The sequence below is a fragment of the Tenrec ecaudatus genome, chromosome X (assembly GCF_050624435.1).
Source record: "Tenrec ecaudatus isolate mTenEca1 chromosome X, mTenEca1.hap1, whole genome shotgun sequence".
NCBI classification, from domain to species: Eukaryota; Metazoa; Chordata; class Mammalia; order Afrosoricida; family Tenrecidae; genus Tenrec; species Tenrec ecaudatus.
In genome coordinates, this window is record NC_134548.1 from 72,570,143 (window position 1) to 72,598,070 (window position 27,928).

Below are 27,928 nucleotides of genomic sequence, written 5' to 3' on the forward strand. Positions count from 1 at the left end.
GCTATATGGGAGAAAAGTGCCTTTGTCTGAAAAATCAATACTAATGTGAAATTTACCAGAGACTTAAGAAAAACTTGATATTCAAACAAAATTTTCTTTTGTGAGGGTTGGACCTGCACAGCAAAAAAGGCACAAGTAGATCTTTGGGCTTTAGCACTAGGTACTTTGTGGGTCTTTGTTTCACAAGTTACTTAAAGTAACATCTGTTGCCATTAAAAAAAAAAAGAAAAGAGCAGACTGGATTAAAAAACAAGAGCCATCTATATGCTGCCGACAAGAGACACACCTTAAACTCAAAGAAAAAAAAAACAGACTGAAAATCAAAAGATGGAGAAAAACCTACCAAGACAATGGCAAACCTAAAAACACATAAGTGACCATATTAATCTCCAATAAAATAGACATGAACGCAAATAGCACAATGAGAGACAGGAATAGATACTACATAACTATTAAAAGAACAATAGAACAAGAACACGTAACCACAATAAACATATATGACCCTTAAAATACATAAATCAAACCCTCACATTGTTGAAGAGAGAAGTAAACATCTGGATAACAATAGTAGATGATATCAATCTCAAGGAAAGACATATCATCAGGAAAAACTCAAAAAAGATAAAGAAGAGTTAAACAACACAACCAACTCACCCACCTAGATATATACAGACCCAGGACTTGACAACAACACAGCATACATTCTTTGCTAGTGCACACAGTACATACTATAGAATATATTACATGTTCAGCCACAAAATAAAAATTTATTAAAAAAATTGAGATCTATCATTCATTTTTTTCAGATAACAACAGTATAAAACTAGAAATTAACAATAGAAAGAGCAAGAACCTAAAGTCATGCACATAGTGACTGAATAACATACTACTTAAAAATGATTGAATAATATTTCAAATAAGGGATGGAATTTAGAAATTCCTTAAAACAAATGATAACAATAACACAATATACCAAAACCCTTGGGGCACAGAAAAGCTGTTATCAGAAGGTAATTTATTACTATCAACACTCAAATGGAACAATAGAAGAAATCCAAAATCAACACCTTAACACAATACCTCCAAAAAGTAGAACAAGAGCAAAAACTTAAAACTTCCAACAACCAGAGAAGAGAAATTGTGGCAGTTAGATTTTAGGTCACCTTGAATTTGTATGAAAGCCTAGGAGTGAGTCTGAACCTTTCAACTTGATGATGCTTCCTCGGAAGTATGGTCTTTTTATAAGAAAGAAACTGGAAACAGCTCTCTCTCTCACTGCCCCTTTACCTTCCTGCTTTCTGGGACTGTGCCTGCCTGCACAGTATCACAATATGAGCTGCATGACCCTAAGAGCTCTCAGTGCCCTGCCATGTTTCCACTGACTTTGGATTCACACAACTCTACACCAACCAGCCCGTGACATTCCTGCATTCCCTTACACCTTCCTTTGTTATTGACCTGAACCTAAAGAAGTTCCTGGTTTGCATCAGACTTACGGACTTGAGTAGGACTGGGTTCAGTTGCCTACATTATAGAGGCAACTTTATTTCTCAATATAAAGTTTATATATATATGAGTGTCAGGGGTTCTGTTTCTCTAGATAATCCAGTCTAATACAGAAATCATAATGATTAGAGTAGAAATAAATGAATTGGAGAATAGAAAAACAATGGAAAGCATTAACAAGACAAGAAGTTGGTTCTTTGAAAGTATTAACAGAACTGACAAACTTAACAAATAAAAAGAGATGTAAATATCTAGAATTAGATTTGACAGCCATGACATCACATCATATTCAAATGAACTAAAAGGGAAAATGGACAAATACCTAAACATACACTAACTAAATTTACACAGATGGAAGTAGAAAGCCTCAACTGATCCATAACTCATGAAGAAATAGAGAAGGTCATTATGAAACTGCTAACAAAAAAAAAGCTGTAACCAGTTCTTTTTTTTATTTTAAAAATCATTTTATTGGGGGCTCATACAACTCTTATCACAATCTATACATACATCATCAATTGTGTAAAGCACATTTGTACATCCGTTGCCTGCATCATTTTCAAAACATTTGCTTTCTGCTGGGGCTCTTGGAATCAGCTCCTCATTTTTTCCCTCCCTCCTTGCTGCCCCATCCCTCATGAACCCTTGATAATTTATAAATTATTATTATTCTATCATATCTTACACAGCCCGACGTCTCCCTTCACCCACTTTACTGTTGTCCATCCCCAGGGAGGAGGTTACATGTAGTCCTTGTAATCGGTTGCCCCTTTCTACCCCACCTTCCTTCCACCACTCTCACCATTGGTCCTGAGGGATTCATCTGTCCTGGATCCCCTGTGTTTCCAGCTCCTATCTGCACCACTGTATGTCCTCTGGTCTAACCAGGTTTATAAGGTAGAATTAGGATCATGATAGTGGACCCAACAGCTCTTGTGAATTGAAGGACTTCCAGTATATTAACTGTTCCATGGAAATTAGTTGAACTGAGCTCTCTGTACTGCTGTGTGAACTAATTAGCTGTTATATTTCTTTGTACTGCATTCTCTCTCTCTCATATATATATATATATATATGGTTTTGTTGCTCTAGAGATCCCTGTCTAACACAATTAGGTTCCCACTTCTTGCACCACAATTCCTTAAACACATGAAAAATAATTCAGTCTTTCCAGATGATACAGAATGTCAGAAACTCATTATGGAAGCAATGAAATGCCATTTATTTCCAGAGAGATGACCCGTGTTACAAAGTCCTAGAACCAAACTCGGATGTCAACTATTGGTACATAATTTGTGGTTGGAGGAATGGACTCAGCAAAAGGAGCAACAAGCATTGAAAATTAAGATTTCCTAACCAATAGGTGGACTCCTGTTGTAAATATGAATTGGTGGTGGTTGCAGTTCGATGTTGCAGTATTAGATGCCAAACTGTATATGGTTGGAAGCAGAGACAGAATGAAGACTTTGAATACAATAAAGGCCTACTACACCAAAATGAAAACGTGGAGCATGATGCCTCCCATGTCCACACATAGGCATGGCATTGGTGTGACTGTGTTGGAAGGTCCTATATATGCAGTAGTATGGCATGGTAGCTGATGCTATCAGAATACAGTGAAAAGATGGGACCTACTGGCTTGTCAGTGAAACTTTGTTGACACTATGTCTGCCCGCAGGATCAATATAAGTGTGCTAGTACTCGGTGGAAAACTTTATGTAGTTGGCAGTCTCTATGGATGTTCTTGTCTCAAATCAGTGGAGTAATTTGATCTGCATACCAATAAATGGACACTGTATACAAAGATGCCAAAAAGGAGGAGGAATAGGAGTAACTACCTGCAATGGGTTGCTGTATGCTATTGAAAGTCATGATGCTTCTGCCTCCAACCTGACTTCCAGGCTCTCAGACTATGTGGAGAGATATGATAACAAAAGAGATATGTGGACTGCAGTTGCCTCTATGAACATCAGCAGAGATGCAGTGGGTATCTGTTTGCTTGGTGATGGTTATGCTGTTGGTTGGTAAATGGACAGATAAATCTTAGTATCATGGAGGCTTATGATTATCAATCAAAAAAGTAAGTTTTTCCATTGTGCCTAGAGAGTGTTAGGGCTATGTGGTGAATGTAAAACTTTAATTTCCTAAATAAAGCTATTCTCTTTTATGAATTTATTGCAATTGTTCTGCTGTCAATGGGCACCTTTCTACTACATTGGCTGAACTTTGTTCCTGGACACAAAGTCCCTGATCACAAAGTGAAAATGTCAAACCATGGAAAGAAGATGTAAACAAACCAGGATTAAATACTTTGGTGTTCTAAGTAAATCAAAACTGCAGCTGGTGGGCTGCGAGTTCCTGGGGGGGCACTTTGGGGAGTGGGTAAAGAGGATCTGGTTTCAAGGAGTTCAAGAAGGAAGAGGATGTTTTGAAAAGGATGGTGTTAGCAATTGTACAATACTGCTTGATGTGAACCAGCCAAACTGGTTCACCATTTGCATTATGCAGGGTGACGTATGAAAGGATATGATATCTGTGATAGCTCCCAATAAGAGTGTTCTTTTGGGGGAGAAATGAGGCTAACTGCACTACTTTAAAGCATAACCAATTGTTAACTGGGAGTTTCATTTAATCTCAGCCAAGCATTTTTATGCATATTATCTAGATTATTTTATTAAAATTTCAAATATATCAGGAGAATAGAACTATGTACTCATATCTATATGTTAAGAATTAAGGTTACCGATAGCCATTGGGCCTCGACTCAAGTACTCCCTCAACACAAGAACACTTTGTTCTAATAATCCGGCATTCTGTGATGCTCACCTCCCAGACACGATCATTGAAGACATAATAGGTGCATAAGCAAATGTGGTGAAGAAAGCTGACGGTGTCTGGCTATCAAAAGATACAGCATCTGGTGTCTTAAAGGCTTGAAGATAAACAAGCGGCCAGCTAGCTGAGAAGCAACAAAGCCCACATGGAAGAAGCACACCAGCCTGTGTGATCATCAGGCATCTAAGACCCAGAACAAAATCATACTCCATGTGAATTGGGTGAGGTGGGGGCATGGAGTGGAGAACTAAAGCCCATCTGTAGACAATTGGACACCCCTCACAGAGGGGTCACAGGGAAGAGATGAGCCAGTCAGGGTGCAGTATATCACTGATAAATCGCACAACTTTCCTCTAGTTCTTTGGTGCTTCCTTCCCCCACTATCATGACCTCAATTCTACCTTACAAATCAGATTATACCAGAACATGCACACTGCTACAGATAAGAGCCTGCAACATGGGAATCCAGGATAGATAAACCCCTTGGAGCCAACAAGGAGAGAAGAGATACCAGAATTAGGGGAGTTTGTGGGGAGAAAGGAGGAATCAATCACAAGGATTAATTTATAACCCCCTCCCAGGAGGGCGAACAATGGAAAAGTGGGTGAAGGGCGACAGAGGATGGTGTAAAATATGAAAATAATAATCTATAATTTATCAAGGGTTCATGAGGAAGGGTGGGCAGGGGAGGGAGGGGAATAAATTGGGAGCTGATATCAGAAGCTGAAGTGGGGAGAGAATTCTTTGAAAATAATGATGGCAGCATATGTGCAAATGTGCTTGACACAATGGATGAATGTATGGATTGTGATTAGAGATGTAAGAGCCCCCAATAAAAGTATTTAATAATAATAATAACCTTGTAAGGTGCTTCATAACTTTAAAAATTATGTCTGCATTTATTGTGGTACATTAAGTTGTAGTACATTTTGCTTGCTTGTTTCCTTGATCACTTAATTGCAAGCACTACTTTAATGACATATTTTATTACACAGTATTTTCTAAAGCAGGTGCATATTGTGTGTGTGTGTGTGTGTGTGTGTGTACGCGCTTGTGCATACACTCTGGTTTTGTATTTTATTTCCGAAACTGCTTTAGTCCCATTAGTAAAGAAAAACATTAAAGCATTAAAAGAATGATGACAAAATAAAAATGAGACACAATCTTTGGGAACTATTTAAATATTCATTCAATTTCATGGAGACTTACCAAGAAGTAAATGTCATTCCTAAATTGAAGTGTGGTAATTTATGTTACATTTAAGATATGCAGATTTATATAGAGAAAATAAATACTGTATAATGTATAGTATTCTTTCATCTACCTAGCATTTAATTATGAGAATTTGTTTTCTTTTATATCTTGAAAAATACTTTAAGTTTACTTTTTACATTTACGACATTGCTTAGACCTCCTGTTTTCTGAATTCTGCATTTGCCTTCCCTCCCTAATTTTTCTTATGTTTGTCATAGTGCTCGTTTGTACTCAAACTATTTTGGGGAACTGAGTTTATTGAATACTTGTAAAAGAAGTTTTAAATGTTTGTTTCACAAAGGTGTGCTAACTCTAAGTATATATGGGATCATTAATACCCTCAGTGAATTATTTATTGTTTTCAAAAAGCACTGGGCAGTAACACTTTGTGATTAACCTGTAACATATAAGTCATTAGTGTATTACACAAAATTAGTACAAACTAAATGCTCCTCTTTTAAAATACAAAAAAGTAAAAGAATATGTAAACATAAAACATAATATATAAATGCTATCAATGAAGCCCTGTGAGTGCTAAGCCTCTACCCATCTGGCATGAATGAAGCAGAGAATGAAATGGTGTGATTTGTGCTAGTTGGCATTATGCTTTCCTCCATCCTTGATGTCAGTGGGAGCCATCATTCAGTGTCAATGAGGAATAACAAGGTAATATGAGGTGAGACTACTTTTCCTTATGCTCTCTTCCCTTCCCTTTTGACAGCCGAGTCTAGCAGGAAGCTGGACTTCTACTTTGTAGCCATCAAGAAGTGTTATTCATTCAAGTCCCCTAACTCCTTTCACCTCACTCAAAGGCAACAGCAGTGTATCATGAATTTAGAAAATTTTTCTATTTTTGCTAGGAATGTGCCAGTAGGACTGAGGGAGAACTTACACCTCACCTGCATGCAATGAAGCAGGATGAAGCAGTATACTCCTTTTGCTCTGGGATGGTATTTGTGAAACCCAATGTGAACCTGAGCATACCCTTATGCTACCTCAAACAGGAGGTGGCTTTCTAATAAGGAATATTAAATAGGATACAGATTGTGATAACATAATACAATATAATATTCAAAATACTGAAGAAAATTTAAAATTAAAAGAATATTCTATCTGTTTTTCTTCCAAGAAAGATTTATTTCTTCTTTTGGAAGTCCATGGTATATATATAACCAATTCCAGAATTCAAATTAACTCTGAGAATTAGGAAATTCACAATTTAACTGAGAAAAAAAAAAGCAGAAACCAACACTGAAAAGAATCAAGTCATTGGATTATCTGACAAGACTTTTAAAGTAGTCCCCATAAAAATGCTTATCAAGAACACAGCTTTCCCCCAGATCCTGGATGCTTCCTCCCCCCAACTACCATGATCCGAATTCTACCTTGCAGGGCTGGATAGGACAGAGGCTGTACACTGGTACATATGAGGGTTGGAGGTACAGGGAATCCAGGGTGGATGATACCTTCAGGACCAAGGGCGTGAGGGACGATGCTGGGAGAGTGGAGGGTGAGTGGGTTGGAAAGGGGGAACTGATTACAAGGATCCACATGTGACCTCTTCCCTGGGAGAGGGACAGCAGAGAAGGGGGGAAGGGAGACCCCAAATAGGGCAAGATATGACAAAATAACGAGGTATAAATTACCAAGGGCATATGAGGGAGGGGGGAAAGGGGAGGGAGGGGGGAAAAAAAGAGGACCTGACCTGATGCAAGGGGCTTAAGTGGAGAGCAAATGCCTTGAGAATGATTGGGGCAGGGAATGTATGGATGTGCTTTATACAATTGATGTATGTATATGTATGGATTGTGGTAAGAGTTGTTTGAGTCCCTAATAAAATGTAAAAGAAGAAAAGAGAAAAAAATGATTAGGGCAAAGACTGTACAGTTGTGCTTGATACAATTGATGTATGTATATGTATGTACTGTGAAAAGAATTGTATCAGCCCCAATAAATTGTTAAAAAAAAAAGAAGAAACTAAAACACACAAAAAAATGCTTATCAAGTACTTATGAATTTTATTGAAACAAATAGAAGATATAAAATTGTAGCTTAGTGTCTGTGCCGCCTACCAGACAGAGCCTGAGGGAGCTGAAGCAGAGGTTCCCCAGTCAATCGCAGGCAACTCTGCTGAGCATCTTTTCCCAGGAGTACCAGAAACATATTAAAAGAACACATGGCAAACACACCTTGGAAGCCATTGAACGTTATTACCAGAGATACCTGAATGGGGTGACAAAAAATGGAGCTGCCCCAGTGCTCCTGGAGCTGACCAATGAGATTCCAGGTCTGTTATAAATAGTATGCTATGAGACCCTTCTCAGATTCCAGATGGAGTTTAAGCAAATCAAGTCTATCAGTACATTGTGAACAACTGTTGTTATGGACCACTGGTGGACTGCATCAAACATGCCATTGATCAAGAGCACGAAGTCCTACTTTGAGACTTACTTCTAGAGAAAAAACTGCCTTTTCCCCCGGGGACATTGTCACCTTGTGCCATAGCATAGCTTGACCCTGAAGCTCCTGCAAGCGGAGCTGGGAGGAAAAGGTGAATCTGGAGACAATTTTACTTTCATGCAGCATAAACTCCTGGCAACATCTGCCCTAAACTTCAGCTGAACTCTTGCTGCCCATGGTCACACCAATGCCGTGTTAGACAAACATATCAGGAGTTTTTGTCTTCCTTGGCAATGTGAACAGCCAAGAACCACAGACACAGCCCACTAATTATCAGCATTTCTGTCTTTGTCAGTTATTTATAGATAGTCATAATCTTCCTTCTGGATGGTTTCTCCTTGTATCCTGAACAAAAGAAAAATGTGACTTTTCAATTCTCCTCCCAGTTACTAAATCACCCTCCTATCCCACCCCACCCCACCTCCAGCCCAACTCTGTTCTTTATCTCTTCCTCATCTCCCTTTCCCCTCCAGACTGCCACACACCCAGTGTCGTATTACAGTCTCACAGCATAATCTGGCCTGAGATTAAACTAAAATGCTGAGGTCCGAAACTAAGCGTTCACTCTCACCTGCAGGGCTCCAGGGGACCTCCATGGTTGTCTTGCGAGCCGTGCATCCTGTGGCTCAGTCTTTGCATGGTGTCCTAACCTCTGTGGCATTACATAGAGCTGCAAACAATACATGTATTTTTAAATTAGAAGTTCTTTTTTATGTTGTTTATTTAGACTCCAAATATTTAACTTTCATCTCATTTCAAACTGTTAGCTGCATCTAGGAACCATACGACTTCTTTGGGTTGTGGGCTAAAGGGAAGGCAATTGAAATTCAGATCTGGCATTGATAAGTTTATTTCTGAACATGAATAGTTGCCAGTATGTAAGTTCCCCGGTAACTTTATAAGTAAAAAAGTAAATTTTAGCACCTTTAAGTAGATTCCACATTGTATCTGCTTTTCATAATCACTTAGCAAATAGTGCAAGTATTGAGCTGTCCATGAATTACATATAAAAGAAATAAACCTCGCTTAATTTTAAATAAGCAAAAAAGATATAAAATTACAGCAAATAATGGAAACTATATAAATGAACCAAATGAAAGTTACAGAATTGAAAATCATAATAATGAAAAAGTGTAATTTTTGGACATGATGGTAAAGATGATGAAAGTTCAAATCAATGAACTTGAGGTCAGATAATTAGAAATTACTCAACCTTGATCACAGAATGAAAAGAGATTGGGGGCTAAATAAAGGATAGATCCTTAGCAACTTGAAGGACTATAGCAAAATATGTAATATTACTATAATCAGAGTCTACACTACAAAAGGTGGAAGAGAGTAAGGCTCAAGTAATATTGAAGTAAAGATTGTTAGGCACTGTCAAGTTGGTTTTGACTCACAGAAACCCTTTGTACAACAGAACAAAACCTTGCCCAATCTAGGGCCAATCTCACTATCTCTCCTGTGCTTGATTCCATTGATCCAGTCAGTCATTTGTTCGGGTAGAGGTTCTTCTTCTTTTTCTCCAATACTTTACTAAGCACAATGTTCTTCTCCAGAGAATGGTCCAAAGTATGAGAGAGAAACTCTCACCACCCTTGCTAAGGAGTATATTATCTGTATTTCTTCCAACAAAGATTTGTTTGTTCTTCTAGCTGTCTGTGGTATATTTAACATTTTTACCTATACAATAATTCAAATGCATCCATTCTTTTCTGGTCATTCATATCCACATGAGTATGATATGACTGAAAATACCATGGCTTTGCTCAGGTTCACCTTAATCCTCAAAGTGAAATGCTTGTTTGATTTATTAACTGCTGCTACATGGGTGTGGATTGTGCATCCCAATAAAATGAAATCCTTGTAAATGTCAACAGTTTTCCTTTTTTGCAATACTCTTTATTGGTCTGATTATGAGAATTTATTCTTTAAATTGAACTTAATCCATATTGAAGACTTTAATGTTTTATCTTCAACAGAGAGTACTTCAAGTCTCCTTTGTTTTTATCAAGCAAGAAATTTTGGCTTAAAACTTTGTACATTCGACAAGACATACAGATTTTACAAGCTTGATAAAACCCCAAATAAGATAAGCACAAAGAAATCCAAATGAAAACACACAAGAGTTAAATTCTGAAATGTAAAAGCAAAACAAAAATCTTGAAAACAGTGAGATAGAAATAACAGCTTACCTATAGGAGGAAAACAATTCAAATGCCATGGAATTTCTCCTCAGAAAACATGGAGGTTAGATAGAAATGGCACACGTTTACCAAGTGCTAAGCGACTAAGAAGACTAAACTGCAAGTTCCATATCCAGAAGACCCTTTTTGTTCTTTTCTAGAATGAAGGAGAAATAAAGACATTCTCAAATGAAGAGAAACTATGAAAATGTATTGCCAATGCTTAAAGAATGGCTATATGAAGTTCCCTCAACAAAACAAAATAAAATGATAATAGAAGAAGGTTCAGAACTTAAAAAAGAAAGACTAATGTTGGAGTGGCTATAAATAGATGTAAACATAATAGACTATCATTTTACTCACTTTTAATTATATTTGATTATTGAAACAAATCATGATACCATTTGATGTAGAAAATACTTAAGATCATTTTATTTTTAAAATAGGAAGTCTAAAGAAACATAAGGTAATATAGAATGGCTGTCAGGTAACAACCAAGAGAAGAGCCCCTCTGAGATCCCCAGAGAGAACCCAGGCACTTGATTTGAAAGCTAATTGCACCAAGGTTTTTGTTTGTTTCCCTTTATTTTTCTTTCAGGGAGTGGGGAGGAAATCAGAGTTCTGCAACACAAACTGAGCTTGCATAATCCACCCACCCCAAAGATGGTGGTGGGCACGATTCAGAGTGTTCTGCTCTCCTCTTCTTCTGGGAACTGATTACAAGCCCCCATCCAGCCCATCCAGGCATACACCTTATTTCACTGACCCTGGGACCTCTGTGTAGAGAATAGACTATGTGGAAAGCTTGTTTGCTCCTCAGTTTTTCATCCACTTTTATTTTATTGTAAACTCATACATACCCCTTCTTGGCTCCCACAGCCTCTCTTCACATGACTGTAACCTGCTGCAGCAGCTCGTGTCTCCCAGGAAGATCAAACCCACTCCAGACATTCCTTTCTTTTTGAACTCACCAGTATCTCCTGCCCCTATCACTGACTGGTAGCCTTGACTTTTCCAGAGCACACACCTTCCGCTTGCAAGAACAGGGCCATACCAACCAACATAGCCAAGCTCCAACTCACCAGCCCCTGGGAACTCTGTATGGACAGCAGACTCTTGGGAAAAGCTGACAGACTCCTTCATAAGTCAAGAAAACCCAGGTGCCAAAGGACAGAGATGCACATTCATGCCCCATACAAACAGAACTCCTTAATCACACCCAATATGTCTAGGAGGTGGTTCCCATCCAAGCCACAGGCCTACTGATTGCTTCTAGGCCTTTGCATTCTGCCTGTATTTCATTGTAAATTAACCCACATCCCTCATTGGCTCTCAAGGTCTCTCTTCATTTACGCTGCCCCCTTCCCAGTGATTATGTACACGTCCCAGACAGACACAGGCAAATATCACCCACCCCAATCAGATTCCTTACTTTTAAATTGGAGTTCACAAGCATACCCTGTACCCATCATTGATCATCAACCCTCGCTGCTTCAGAGCACACATTCCTCCCACTCCACTCCAAGAACAGTATCATCTCAAACAATAGCCAAACACACAGTGTCAAGCCCCTCATCTAACTGCCCTTTGGGAGCAATTGGATCGCAAACTACTACAGACATCTAAGACAGACTCCCCCATAGCACAACCACAGCCTTATGCCACTGGGCCAACTTCTTCTAGATTTCCTCTACCCCTTCTCTCTTTTTAACACTCAACTTATATCTCCAAGTGACCCTGTCTTTCAGCCAAAATGCTTCATAGACAGACACAAGTAAACCCATACCCCCAAGAGCACAAGCACATTCCTATAGAAACAGAACTCTTTAAGAACAATCAATTTATGAAAAACAAACAATAACCAAATTCACTGCCATCAAATCAATGCTGACTCATAGTGACACCTCTGTGGGTTTCTGAAACTGTAAATGTTTACAAGAGTAGAAAGCTAAGTCTCTCTCCCATGGAACTGCTACTGGTTTCAAACTGCTGACCAACCTAAGCCCCTATAATTCCTTTTGTTTTTCTTTTCTTTTTTTAACCTTGAATTTTTCTTCTCTGGTCCACACCCTTTCATTATGCCCCCTGTCTCCTTCCTTTCTCTTACTCCTTAAATCATATTTCTTTCCCATATATTTAGATATTTGCTATTTATACTAAGTATATTATATTATTCTAATTATATGATTATATTATACTAACTAATATTATATTCGCTGCCTAATATTTGGTTACACTCTTCTCCTGCCCTTCTCAGACTTCATCGCCTTTTACTTTATCTCTTCCTCCACTAGTGAATATGCTCCCACATTAACAGCCTAAAAGGAGAAAATAACTATTCCAGAAGTTGAGAGAACATTACACATGACAGAATCCAGAAGAAAAACATGAAGAAATATCATAGTCAACTTCAAAGAAAAGGAGAGAATTCTAAAGGAAGCTAGGGTAAAAAGGACAATCACCAACAAAGGAAAACCAGTAAGTATAAACTCAGACTTCTCAACAAAAACTATGCAGGCAAGGAGATAATAGCTTGACATATAGCAAATTTTGAAGGGAAAAAACCTGCCAACCAATAATCATTTATTCAATAAAAATTATTCTTCAGATATGAAGGATTAGTATATTTACAAACAAGGAAAAAATAAAAGAAGTTGTAAAAACAAGACAAGCATTTCAAAAATTATTACCAAATCACTATGGACAAAAAAAATCAAAAAGAACAGCCCACAAATCTGAGAGCATCATATAAGAAAACATCACCCAGAAACCAATATAATGAAAACAGCACACAAGCAAAATAGAATTACTGGCCAAGTAACGATATCAATAAATCCACATTTTAAAACGTCAAAAGTACCAAACACAAATACAGCAAAATAACCACATTTATAATAATAACACTAAATCTCAATTGACTAAATTGAGGAAATAAAAGACGCAATAGAAAACTGGATTAGAAAACAAGACCCATCTGCCTACTAGAGACATCTGCCTACTAGGGACACATCTCAAACCTAAAAACAAAAACAGACTAAATATCAAAGGATGACAGAAAATCCATTAAGCTGATGACAACAATGAAAATGCAGGCGTGGCAATACTAAACTCTCTAAAATGGATTTCAAAGCAAATAACATAATGAGAAACAAGGATGGACATTAAATAATGATCAAAGTGTCAATAGACCAGGAACATACAGCCATAATTAACATATATGGACCCTCAACATACATCAACCAAATTCTTACAGACTTGAAGAGAAAAATTAACAGCTTGACAATAATAGCAGGGGACTTCAATACAGTACACTCAAGGAAAGATAGATCATTAGGGGGGTGGGGGAAAACAAAGAAACAGAACCATCAATCACCTTGAACTCTATACCATAAATCCCTCTTCACACGCACGCAGCATATGCAATGATGCAAAAGGCAGGAAGATCACAAGCCAGTGGGTGAAAAGTCTTGTGGATTCAGTGGCAGTAGAAGCATCTCCAGGACCCTCACAGGTCTCAGCATGGTTCCACGTGGCTTATCAACAGGAATGTGAAGCAGAGAGAGGGTGTGGTCCATCTCCAGGGACAAAGAGGGGATGTTCCCAGAATCCTCATGAGAAGTCCACACCCACAAGGAGGCACCATCAGACTGTGACCTGATTGACAGGCTAGACTCACCCCTACACTCACTTATGAAGGTGACACAAAATTTTGTAACTATCACAGCACAGCATAACAAAACTTTGAAGACACAACAAATACAGTTATGAGAAAGCAGTTTATAGCAATCAGTACACACATGAAAAAAGAGAAAAACAAAATCAACTTCTTAACACAACACCTCTGACAACTGGAACAAAGACAACAGCACAAACCTTACATCTACAGAAGAAAATAACACATAAAAATTAGAGCAGATAAATGAAACAGAATACAGAAGAACAATGGAAAATCAGCAAGAGAAGAATTGAAATGATCAGCAAAATTGTTAGCAAATTTAACAAAGTAAAAGAGAAGATACAATTACCTAGAATTAGAGAGGAAAGGGGCAACATCACGACATACTCAAATTAAATTTTAAAAATAACAACATACTTCCATGAAAAGCTGTACTCCAACAAGATCAATAAAATTGAAGAAATGGGGAAATATCAAGAACTACACAATCTACCCAAATTAATGCAGTTGGAAGTAGAAAACCTCAACAGACCCATAATAAAAGAAGAAATAGGAAAAGTCATCAAGAAACGCTCAGCCAACAAATCTCAGGACAAGATGGCTTCATGGGGGAATTCTAATAAGCATTAGTGAAGAACTGTCACAAACTTTTCCAAAAATATAGAAAGAGACAATAAACTCCAATACGCATTCTATGAAGTGACCATAACTTCGGTACCTAAACCAAAGACAGAAAACTACAGACCAATGTCCCTCTTGAATAGAGATGCAAAAATCTCAACAAAACATACCAGAGATGCAAGAATTGTTAAAAAAATACTCAAACTATCAATATAATCAACCACATAAAATGAATAAGAATCACTTGATCAGTACTCCCTCGATGCAAGAACACTTTGATCTTTTTTTTTCCACTTTGATCTATTAAACTGGCATTCCATGATGGTCACTTTCCCAACACGGTTGCTGAAGACAAAGTGGGTGCATAAGCAACAGTGGTGAAGAAAGCTGATGGTGCCTGGCTATTAAAAGATATAGTGTCTGGGGTCTTGGGTAAACAAGCGGCTATCAAGCTCAGAAGCAACAAAGCCCACATGGAAGAAGCACACCATCCAGTGAGATCACGAGGTGTTGAAGGGATCAGGTATCAGGCATCAAAGAACAAAACATCAAATCATTGTGAATGAGGGAGAGTGCTGATTGGGGACCTAAGATCCATCTGTAGGCAACTGGACATCCTCTTACAGAAGTGTCTTGAGGAGATGAGCAAGACAAGGTGCAATCTGGCAACGATGAAACATGCAACTTTCCTCTAGTTCCTAAATGCTTTCTCCCTGCATCCCCCTATCATGATCCCAATTCTACCTTACAAATCTGGCTAGAACAGAGGATGTACACTGGTACAGATAGAAACTGGAAACACAGGGAATCCAGGATAGAGGATCCCTTCAGTACCAGTGCTGACAGTGGCAATACCAGGAGGGTGAAGGAAGGTGGGGTTGACAGGGGGAACCGATTACACGGATCTACATATAACCTCCTCCGTGGGGATGGACAACAGAAAAATGGGTGAATGGAGATGTCGGACAAGTGTAAGATATGACAAAAATAATAATTTATAAATTATCAAGGGTTCATGAGGGAGGGGGAGCAGGGAGGGAGGGGAAAATGAGTTGATACCAAGGGCTCAAGTAGAAAGAAAATGTTTTGAAAATGATGATGACAACAAATGTACAAATGTGCTTGACACAGTGGATGTATGTATGGATTGTGATAAGAGTTGCATAAGCCCCAATAAAATGATATTTCTGGAAAAAGAATCACTTTATCATATCAATACATGCAGACAGGTCATTTGACAACACCCCAAAAACAATTTCTGTTGAAACACTCAGCAAAATGGGAATGGAAGGGAAACTCCTCGGCATTATAAAGGCCAACAACCAATAACATGCTCAAGTGGTAAAAACAGAAAATATTTCCCTCAGAATGAGGACTAGACTAGGATGCCCCCATCACCACTCTTATTCAACATTGTACTAGAAATCTTAGCTTGAACTATTAGAAAACAAAAAGAAATCAAGGGAATACAACTAGTCAAAGAATAAATGAAACTCTCAACATTTGCAGATGGCATGAGTTTATATAGAGATTCCCAAGAGCTCCACAAAAAGATTGTTTGAAACATTAGGGGAATTTGATAAAGTGGTAGGTTACAAGAGTAATAAATATACCAATTGTATTCCTGTATACCAATGAAAAGAACTCTGAAAAATACATTAAGAAAATGATACAAATTAAAAATCACAAAAAGAAGAAATACTTAGGAATAAACATAAACAAAAATAGAAGTCCTTCACAAAGAAACTGAAGAACACTATTACAAGAAACCAGAGGAGATCTGCACAAATAGAAATATACCCTGTGTTCATGGATAGGAAGATTTAATACAGTGAAAATGAATACTACCTAAAGCAGTGGTTCTCAACCTTCTTAATGCTTCTCAACCTTCTTAATGCTGTGGCCCTTTAATATAGTTCCTCATGTTGTGTTGACCCCCCAACCATAAAATTATTTTCTTTGCTACTCCATAACTGTAATTTTGCTATTGTTACAAATCGGGTAACCCCTGTGAAAGGGTCATTTGACACCCCCCAAGGGGTCATGACCCCTAGGTTGAGAATCGCTGACTTAAAGCAATGTATAAATACTATACAATTATAATCACAATCCCAACTTTATTCTTTTAAAAATGGAAAAATGAATTACCAACTACAAATGGAGAAGGAAAAGCCCAAAGTAAGCAGAGAACTCCTCAAAAAGAAACAAAGTAGGAGGCCTTGCACTACACAATATTAAAGTATATTACAGTCACAGTTGTTAAAAAAACGTGGTACTGTTATAATGACAGATATATAGAACAATGGAAAGTAATATATATAGACAAGTAATATATTTAGACAGATATATAGAACAAGGAGAAAAAGGCACCCTCTTAAACAACTTGTGCTGGATAAACTGTATCTATAGCTGCAGAAGAATGGAAAAAGGATCCACACCTTTCCCTAAGCACAAAAATGAACTCAAGATGGAGTATATACTACATGTAAGCCCCAGAGCTATATGGACAACTAACAAGAAAAGTTCAGTTCACTTACAGACTACCAAGTATAATAAAGGAAGCATACATAACAGAAGACAAAATTGATGACTGGAATCATTAAAAATAAGACACTTGGGCACATCAAATAGTTCATCAAAAGAAAACAAGAACCTACAGATTGAGAAAAATATTTAGCAATGACACAATGGAAAAAGGACTAATCACTAAAGTATGTAGAATTCTGTAACATCACAACCAGAAAAACACAAGTAATCAAGTTAAAAGATGGGCAAAGGTCATAAACAGATAATTCACCAAATAAGAACTCAAAATTGTTAACAAACACATCAGGAAATTCTCATGGTCATTATCTACCTGTGTGATGCATATCAAAATAATGATGAGATATCAACTTATGTCCACAAGACACTCCAATACAAAAATAAACTGCAACAGGACAAAAATGCTGGAGAGAGTGTGGAGAGACTGTAATTCTTATACATTTCTGGGATTGTAAACATGTACAACCATTGTGGCAAATGTTGCCCTTCCTGCAACAATTGGAATAGAAATATATGACTCAGAAATACCTCTGCTGGTCATACACCCTAAGGAATTAAGAGAATGAACACGAACAGATATATGCTATCCCATGTTCATAGTAGCACAGTTCACAATATGAAGAAGATAGAACTAGCCTAAATTCCCATCAATTGAAGAACGGTCAAAGAAACTATGGTACATACACACAAAGTTTGCATCCCTAAGAAAACAATGATAAAATATGGAGGGTCCTGGAAACCATTTTGTGAAGTTTAGTTGATCACAAAAGCACAAATATTGTATATTACCATAAGGATAAAAACCATAAACTATTCATCACCTCCTTGTTAGAAAGTCTGAAAATCATTTCAAAAAGGTGGCCTCACTATAGATGGTGTCAGTTTCTCATGTTGAGTGGAGAAGGAGAAGACCAACTACTTTCAACCATATAGCAGTGTTATAGGGTCACCCCAAATTTAAAGACAATCCCACAAAAGTAATCAGTAAACTTTACTGGGAGATCAACCAAGAATGGGGGGTATGTCATGTCTGTATTAGAGGAGGTGATTACAATTCTGATGGTGAATGGGTCATGTGGGGTATCTCCTGTTCTGAAAAATGCGTAACACTGCTTATAGAGACTCTAAGGGGAAAATGCTCCCAATATTATTTCCTTAACTGGGTATTGTTAACCCCAAGTAATGTGCTACACACAATGTGAACATTAGACTGTGGTTCTGAGGTACACAACACTCTTCACAGAAAAACCTGAAAGGGAAACCTCACTAACAAAGTGAGTTTTACCTTAAACTCACTTATAATAGAACCAAAAAATGAAAATACCTTCTTTAACTTTAAGATAAAATGCCCTAGTAAAAGAAGAAGCACATGGTTGCTATACCAAGATTAAGGAATTGGTGGTCGTTTCAAATGGTGACCTGAGGTCAACTTGTATTTGCTGTTTTCACGTTCTCTTTACCTTTATGTGACATGTATTAGTCATGGATCTGTCCTTGTAAATGAATGTTACTGAATGTATTGCCACATCTCCAACCTTAATTCCATGTGTAACCAGTGTCCAGCCACCAATATTTTGAATATGTAAAAATTAACAATTCATATATTGGAGTCTGATAAGAAGTACTGCAACTGTATAATATACTTTGCTCCACAGTGTTTTACCTTTTACCAGAGTTGCCTTAAGCTCCATGGGGAATCTCTGTGATGTACAACAATAAAATGACAATGATATTTCCAAAAGGGAACCAGGGTCTTATAGAAACAATAGTTGTATGAATGTATTCTGAACCCTCACCTGATTGTAGCCTTAATATACAAACAATTAGTTCTTATGACATGGCCTTTCCTGTTTTGTTTTGTTTTTTGCCCTCATGGAGACATAACTGAAGACATGGGTGCCATAAAAAATTGCTGGGGCCTTGTTTGTTGTTTGCCCCTATTTTATATATTTATCAGCATAGGGAAAGAGGGGTGGGTGTAATTACAAAGACAGTAGCTGGATAGTAAGTAACTGGGGGCTTTGATGGGGAGGATGGGGGGGAAACAGAGAATAAATATAAATGGGTGCAAAAAGAATTAAAATATTTCTATGTTGATTGTGGGAACGATTGCACAACCCTGCTTGATATGATTGAACTATCAAATTATATGGTATGTTAACTAGAGATCAACATTTTTTTTAATTTTAAAAATAAAAGGATCTAAGTAGAAGTATTTAGCTTGAAATAATGAAATATTGATGCCACTGGGATGTGGTGCTGTTATCTTTTTACATTGAAATATCCATACTGCAACTGTTATAAGAAAACTGTACATAGTAATATACACATGAACACAATAAATAAGTCAACATGGAATCCTTAAATATTTCCAAATAACCCACAGGAATAAAAGAAAAGGGGAAAAAGACTCAGAGGAAACCAAAGAAAACAATAAAGTGGAAGACTTAAATTCTAATATATTAATTATCAATGGTGGACTTTAATAGAAATAATCTAAATATACAAGTATAAATTTAAAAGGCAGTGCTTGACAAGTGTATTAAGAACACAGTCTGAAAACATACTATCTACAAGAAACTCACTTCAGATATTTCAAAAGTGAATTGTTGAAAGTAAAATACTAGAAAAAGTTATGCCATGCAAGTTTTAATTTTAAAAAGCAGGAGTGGCTACATTAATATTGTTATTGTTAGGTATCATTGAGTCTGTTCTGACCCATACTGACCCTATGAGCAGCAGAACTAAATGCTGTACAGTCATGGTACCATCCTCACAACGGTTCCTATGTCTGAGCCTCTGGTGACAGCCACTGTGTCAATCCATGATATAGAAGACCTCCCTCTTTTTCTCTGCTCCTTCACTTTATCAAGCATGATGCCCTTCTCCAGAGACTGTCCTCTCCTGATAACATTCCAAAGTATGCAAGATGAAGACTTTCTATCCTTGTCTTTAAGGAGCACTCTGGCCATACTTCTTCCAAGACATGTTTGTTTTCCCTTTGTGCAGTCTATGTTACTGTCAACATTTTTTGCCAATTCCACATTTCAAATACATTGATTCTTCTTCTTCTTCTTCTCTCTCTCTGCCATTGAGTCGATGCTGACTCACAGGGACTCCTTTGTGGGTTTCTGAGATTGTAACTGTTTGCGGGAGTAAAGCACAGTCTTTCTCCTGAGGAGCTTATGGTGGTTTCAAATGGCCCACCATGTGAATAGCAGCCGACATGCCTTCAGCCTTCCTTATTCAGTGTCTAATTTTCACAATGGATATGATGCCATATAAACTCTTAGAGTACTCAAAGAAAATTAGATGAAGAGGGATCTTACCTAATGATGAAAGTACCAAACAACAAGGAAGTCATAACAATCTAGAACATAAAACAACTGCTGGTCCAGAACCCAGGTAGCCAACTTGACATTTTGAATCTATATGCAAGGGAACTTAAAAAATTATGGAAGTATTTTGCCATATGACTGTTTACAAGTATGAGGTAGAAACACCATATCTTTGAAAAATTCACAGAGTGTATAATAAAAGAGTTTCCAGTCTGTTTTGAAACATGAAGTTGCTTGGTAAGATAAGAATGTCACCTCCAAAGAACAGGACTTGTACCTGTTCCTTGGATGAGAAAAATTAGATCTGAAGATTGGGAGCTCTAACTGGAGTCTACCCAATGAAGTAGGTACCACTTCTTAAAGTTTCTTTTTCAAGAAATGGAGATAATGAATTTTAGCAAGATGGCTGTGAAGACACATGTGCTACACAACCCTCTACAATAGATATGGAGGAAAATTCTGGAACCCAAAATCTCTGAGGAAAATCTAGAAAAAATGAACTTAATACGTGATTCCAGGAGAAGCAGACTGACAAATTCTGCCTTGCTGCGGAGGGACCAGCTCCTCCCCAAGCACAGGGCACTCTCCTATGGTTGACAATGAAAGGGGTTGGATATCCCTGCGCTCCCCACACCCTTCTTGTGAACAGAGATGCAATCAGCCCCACTTTTTCAAACTCAATGTTTGGTTGCAACCCCTGAATATCCTCAGGTGTTTAGAATATAGCCTGACATAAAAATATCAGTTGAAAGCAAACTGTCACAGCCTGTGGTATTGAAAAGCCACTATGCAGACACATGTAGTGGATGATGGAGGAGAAACGGGATAACCTCTTGTTCCCCATAAACCCTGAGAAGTGTTTGTGACCAGAGGAGATCATACACTACCCTCACACACCCAACAGCGTCTGAATTTCCCATGGCAAGCTCCCTGGGGTCATCAACTACAGACTGAGAAATCTGTGGGGCACAGGCTTGCTTAACCCCAGTGGTGAAGTGCACCAGCTCATGGTGTAAGAGCAGTGTAACCAGCAGAGTTCCCCACGATCTCTGGTTGACTAGAGAGATAGACCGCCACCACCTAGCCATGGCTGCACTACCACTGAGTGCAGGCTTAAAGAGAGCCTAGATTGTTTGGGGGCCACCTGCAGATGAGCATGGCCTTGAATAGTGCACTCTTGTGGCCGACAAAGAGAAAAACAGGTGTCTGTTCTGCCTTGGGTTTTAAAATAATGTTTGTTTCTTTACCTGTTTGTTGGTTTTCTTTTTGAGTGATTTCTGGCTTGTCTCTTTGTATGTTTTCATGTTTGTTTGCTTTTCTCCTTTCCTTTCCAACACAATTGGAGAAAACTGTCTCTACATGACCTATGCACCCTATACCTCCAAAAGTTATATTGAGTGAGCAAGAGTCACCAACCCCTTCAGTACCATACAGTCACCAAATAAATGAAAATACAACATTACCATAGTGTCTCAGGGAAAATAGAACATGTCAGTTCACATGAAGAAACAGAATAGAATGGCACCAATAAATGAACATATATATCCAAAAGACTTTCAGAGGAAGAGAGTGGAACCACATTAAGGTTTTAGATTTAGCTAATCCTAAATCTGGAATGAAGCAGTAGAATTTAAGGAACAAGAGAGCTTGAAGGCAAATCTCAATGCCAAATATATGGGGGAAATTTGGGGGGGAGAACAAAAAAAATCCAAAGAAAACCTAAGAAATTTGTGGAGGAATAACATACATATGATAAGAATTATAGAACAAAAAGAAACAAAAATCACTAAGGACATTGTCATAGATGTTGGAAGAAGACTTCTTGAACATCATGAAGGAGGAGAAACTGAAAAAAAATCCCAAACAGGTTAGACTCCAAAATAAAATCACCAAGACATATCATAATCAAATTTTCCAAAACCAAAGACAAGGAAAGAATCCTGACAGCAGCTGGGGAAAATGACAAATTATCTAAAAATGGGAACCAGTAAGACTAAGACTGATTTAGCAGAAACTTAATAGACACAATGAAATACAATGACATATATAAACCATAAAAGGGGAGGGGGAAAGCCAATTGAATCTTATAGCCAGCAAAGTTGTCCCTCAACTAGGAGTCTAAAACATGGACATTTCCAGATAAACAGAAATTAGAGGTAATTGTAAAAACAAGACAAGCTAAGAAAAAATAGTTTTCTTTGGACAGAAAATCAACAGCAGCAGGAATCAACCTGAGATCTACGTACATGACAACATAACCCAAGCACTCAACTCAGAAGTTTCCAGAGTAAAATAAATTTACAAGACAGAAGAGGGAACCAGATTTATCAATTTTCAATGAAGATAATTACAAAGCAAGGAATGTGAACTAGACTACATTCCTGAGGAAACATCAGAGCTGTGACCTGAGTAAGGGTGTGCACTCAACCCTAATTCCCCACAAGTGATTTGCTGCTCACAGCAGATCTCATCATGTATTAATTACATTATGCTAGATTATACCATGGAGGAGGCCTCAACTGCCAAAACTATGAGAATCCTGACAGCCAAGTTGACACAAAATATAACCACTACAGAAACTTCAATACATTGCTCTCAATGAACAGAAAAAGTAGAAAGAAACACATCGAAGAGAACCAAACAACAAATTGACCTACTTGAATACTTCACCCCAAAACATCACAATATGTATTCTTCTCCAATGCACACAGAGAATCTACAGGATAAACCATAGGTTATATTGCTAAGTGAGCCTTAATAAATCTTCAAATACTGAGATAATACAAAACATCTGAGATCACAATGCTATAAAATTATAAATCAACAACAGAAATATGGGAAAAAGTCAAATACAAGGAAAGAACCACACTTTGCTTAAAATATGCTGTGTCCAAAAAATGTGATGTGTTGTTGAAGAAATAAAATATAATTCCTTGAAATGGGAATGAAAACTAAACATAACCAAACCTTTGAAAACCTTTGAGATATAGCAAAAGTATTACTCAGAAATAATAAAATAGACATAAACACACATACCCAAAAAGAAGAAATAAAAATCAACACGTGTGCCAAACTTCTCCAAGAATAGAAAAAAAGTTGAAAAATAAGCAGCCACCGGAACAAAAGAAAAGGTAAAGATTAGTACAGAAAATAGAAAAACAAGATGTTTATCCTTTGAAAAGATTAACATAGTTGACAAACCTGAAAAAAAGGAGAAGATGCAAATATCACCAATAAGGATGGAAATGGGCGATATTACCACCTGAAATTAAAAAAATAACACAGTACTATGAAGGTTTGTACTCCAACATATATGAAAACCTAGCAGAAATGGACAAATTCTAGAAACACAATACTTACACAATACCAACACTGGCTGATGCAAAAAAAACCCCTTAAATTATGTGTTACAAAAGTAAAAATGGATCATGTAATTTAAAAATGCACAACAACAACCAAACCAACTCCAAAAATGCTTCACTGGTGACTTCTACAAAACATTCAGAGAAGTCTTAAGACCAATTCTACTCAAACAATCCCAGAATGTATAAAAGGGTGGTACATTTGAATAGGAAGTGAACACAAACTAGGCAACGACATTACCAGAATAGACAATTATCAACCAATATGCTTCATGAACTTAGGATACACAAATTCTCAACAAAATGCACACCAGTAGAATATAATGATATATCAAAAAGTTACCCCATGACCTAGTAAGACCTATACCAGGTATGCAAGAATGGTGCAACAGTAGAAAAATAACTACTGGAATCTATCATATAAAACAGGGGTTTTTGTTGTTCTCAGGTGCTGTTGAGTTGGTTCCAACTTGCAGTGACTCAGTACAACAGAACGAAACACTACCCCATACTGCGCCATCCTCCCAATTGTTCTTTTTGAGGATCTTCCTCTTTTACATTGCCCCTCCACCTTAACAAGCATGGTATCCACCCATCACTCTTCTCTCCTGATCACATGTCAGGGGTGGGGTACCTTTTTCTGCAAAGGGCCATTTGGAGATGTATAACACTATTCACATGTCATACTAGACAAGCATTAACTCACCCCTAATATGATGGCTGGAACCACTTCTCTTTCTGATACGTGTGAAGTTAGTTGTTATTGATAATTTTTGTGAACGTTATATGGCCCCTCCAGGCTGGACATTCTTGACTCTTGATATGAATTGAACAAAGGAAAATTACCACATGATCATACCAATTGATTCTGAAAAGACATTTGACAATATCCAACACCCATTCCTGGGGGCGGGGGGGACCTCAACCATATAGGGATAGAAAATAGAAAAAAAATTCCTCCAACATAATAACGAGAAAATGTATGAAACCAATGACCACCATTACTCAATGGAGAACAACTAAAAGCATTCCCCTTGCAAACAGGAATCAGACCAGGATGCCCTTTATCACCATTCTTATTCAATATTGTGCTGGAAATCTTAGGCAGAGCTATCAGGTCACAAGGGGGAAATTAAAGGCATCCAAGTTGGCAAAGAAATAAAGCCCTCTATTTGCTGATGATAGGGTTCTATACATAGAAAGTAATAAAGACTTCACAAGAAAATTGTTGCAACTAATTGAAAAGTTAGCAACATGGCAATGTACAAGCTCAACATACAGAAATCAGTTGGGTTCCTGGATACTAACAAAGAGCTCTGAAAAGTAAATCAAGAAGTAAATATCATTTATAATAGCCACCGAAAAGATGGAGTACTTAGAAATAAATCTAACCAGTGAAACAAAAGATTTGTGCAAAGAAAACTACAAACACTGCTACAAGAAAGCAAAAGAGATCTACATGAATGAAAGGCTATACCATGTTTATGGATATGAAGGCTTAACTTTGTGAAGATGTTAACACTACCCAAAGTGATCTATAAATACAACACAGTCTTGATCCATATTCTGACATCCTTTAAAAAGACAAAACATTAATAACCAACATCATATGGAAAGGTAAAAGACTCAGAGTAAGCAAAGCACTATTAAAATAGAACAACAAACTGGGGAGACCACTCACTGCTTGATCTCAAAACCTACTACACAGCCGCAGTATTCAAAACAGCCTGATATTGGTACAATGATAACTACGTAGACCACTGTAACAGAATTGAGAATGAAACACATTAAATGAGGAAGAGACAGTCTCTTCAACAAATGATACTGGCAAAGTTTGGTCTCCACTTACCGAAGAATGAAGCAGGGTCCATACCTCACTCCATATACAAAAACAAGCTCAAAATGGATTTGGGACCTAGAAGTAAAACCTAAAACTACAACAATCATCAATGAAAAAAAAAGAGGACAAACTCTAGGACTCTAATACAAAGTATCAAACGTATGAAAAGCACACACACAGCAGAAGACAAAGTATATGACTGGGATCTCCTAAAAATTAAAACACTATATGCTATGAAAACCTCATCAAAAGACATGGGGAATTTTTTTGTCAATGACACATCAGATGAGGAATTAATCTCTGAAATCCTTAGAAAATTACAATGTCTCAGTAAAAAGGAAAATAATTTTAAATTTTTAGATAGGTAGAGGACATGGACAATAAGCCAAATAACATTTCTAGGAAATGGAACCAATTCAATGGAATCCACCAACAACTAAAACATGCAATGGAATATTACTTGGCCAGAAAGAGAAATGAAGTTTTGGTGCCTGCTACAACATAGCTGGAGTATCAGGCCATTGTACTGAATAAGTCCTTAAATAGACTTCACTTATTAGCGATCGGGGTCTTAAAACCTCACGAGCAACCTTTAAGATGCAATTATTGGTCTCTCCCCATTCAATAAAAAAAAAGCAGAGCGATGAAGATGCGACACATGCAAACAATTTGTCCAATGGATCGAGCATCAATCTCCTCACTCCTGATACTTGGAGAACTAAATGGTACCTGGCTACTACTACCACCTTCTCTGAAAAGGATCACATTAGAGGTTGGGGACAGAATGAAGAAAAATGTAGAAAAGAACTTAAGATCATATAAGAATCCAGGCTACTTATCAGATAGAGATTAGTGAGGTCCTCAAAACCATGGTCCTTATCCTTCAGGCCTGGAAATAAATTCATGGCTACATTATAATGCTCAAACATTTAAAATCAAAAGGGTACATTGACCCATGGACAAATTTCAGAGGGTTAGGAAAGGAGGAATGGAAAAAGTAAACACTGGAAGGAAGTGGGATAATTAATGGTACATTCAGGTGATTTCAATGGATGAGTAAAATCTGAATACTTATGAATTGTTGATCATAAAACTATGATCAGCTCTGTACTCTTCACTTAATTCACAATTTAAAGTTTTTCTATTAAATATCTCACTTGACTAAGAAGAACAGAAATATGTATACAGACCAAAGTTTATTAGTGCTTATGAGGGCCAGAAGAGAGGGAGAAAGGTGGAGTTATTGCTTATAGAGAAATAATTTGTTTGTAGTGATGAAAACATCACATATATTAAGGGAAAAAGAAACATAATTGGCTTGGAAATTTGGTACAATTGGTCTCTATTTGCCTGAATAACAGAGAAATTAATGTAAGAAGAAGAACTGGGTGGTGCTTAGCTACCATTACTAAACATTTTGATTAAAGATTCTAAAGAAGAATTCTCATCAAAAGTGGTGAAAAAGTCAAGAGAGAATTTCAATTCTAATGGAATCCAGAACTTTTGACACCATTGAGTTTGGATGAACCCTTAAAATTGCTGGCCACAGAAAATGTTTACCCTGAAACCTTAAATCAGAAATATCCCCTGAAGTCCTCTTTAGTCCAAATAACTGGCTCACTTAAGTAATTAAGAACACCTGCCATAAGCAGTATATTTTTTAATGAATGTTCTATAAGGGATCAAATTTATAAAAGCAATTCTAAAGGTTAGACAGGAAGTTTAAGGATAAAATGAGTTTTTGCCAATAGAGAAGGAGCAACTCAAAAAAAGAGAGTGAGAATGGCTGCACAATTTTAAGAATGTAATCAATGTCACAATATTGAAAATGTTGAAATTACTAAATCAGTTTATATTTTGCTGTGTATAATTTCAACACCAATAATAAAACCCAAAAGGCACAGTTGTTCTCAAACATCCAAGGGTTTACCATGAGTCTGAATCAACTTGATGACCGCTGTATGTTTTATTGTTTATAGATTGGTGCTACAAAAAATGCTAAATGGAAATATTCAGATGAGAAAAATGGACTTCTTGACTTAGTCTTGGTTTTACACCACTACTGTAATCCGATCCCCAGAACCTCTTAGTCTACTTGCTCTCCCTATAGGTTCATCAATCTGGATTTCATGTACTGAAAAACATTAAATATAGCTTCAAATAATAAAGAAAATATCTTTACAATGCATACAAAAACAAGACAAAAGGGAATAAAAATATTCATTACAAAAACAGCATCAGCTAAACACAAACGTTGGCACTATTGTAGAAAATGAGGGGTAAAAATCCATAATTTAAACAAAAAT

At 37.2% G+C, this 27,928-nt stretch overlaps 1 protein-coding gene and 1 pseudogene across 1 annotated transcript in view; both read left to right on the forward strand.

The window, feature by feature from the left end:
* The window catches only part of ZC3H12B (zinc finger CCCH-type containing 12B), a 251,708-nt gene that overhangs the window by 84,437 nt on the left and 139,343 nt on the right, over positions 1–27,928 (forward strand). The window lies entirely within an intron of this gene.
* On the forward strand, positions 6–27,712 carry LOC142433423 (kelch-like protein 5; annotated as a pseudogene).